The sequence below is a fragment of the Charadrius vociferus genome, unplaced genomic scaffold (assembly GCF_000708025.1).
Source record: "Charadrius vociferus isolate BGI_N301 unplaced genomic scaffold, ASM70802v2 scaffold825, whole genome shotgun sequence".
Lineage (NCBI taxonomy): Eukaryota > Metazoa > Chordata > Aves > Charadriiformes > Charadriidae > Charadrius > Charadrius vociferus.
The window spans coordinates 645,591-646,144 of record NW_009648495.1 but is presented as its reverse complement, the minus strand read 5'-3'; positions in this window follow the sequence as shown (position 1 = coordinate 646,144).

Genomic DNA, 554 nt, shown 5'->3' with positions numbered 1-554 from the left:
GGGGAACCCCCCCCCCCTTTCCCCGGCCGCTGCCATCTACTCGCTCCCACGCAGGGTTATTTCCAGAATTAAATCCCATTTCCCACCAAAGTGTATATAAAATAATAAAAAAAAACCACCATGAGCTGTTACAGCTTCTGTTTATAGCGCTCCGTATACAATCGTGTCAAAAAAATAGGGCTTTTTTTTTTTTTAAATTCCAAATTTCCTCAAGTCTTTAATGACTTCAACATCCACATGTGCAATTTGATATATGTATTTTTTTTTAAACTCTGTAAATCATAAAAAGGCACTAAGAAATTACCCCCGGCTCCCAGTATTCCCACTCCCGGGGCTGTGCCGCTGCTTCCCGGCCTTAAGGATGAGGGGGGGGAAAAATAATCTTGGTCCCCCAATTCCCGATGACCCCGAAGGTGGGACACCCCTTCCCAACATCTCCCTGTCCCACGGCGGATGGCGAAAACGTGTGCCGGGAGGAGGAAACCTCGAGCGTCTCCATCACGGCTTCTTCCGAGGGACGATGCTCTCTCCAGGATGGCTGGTACTGGATGGGG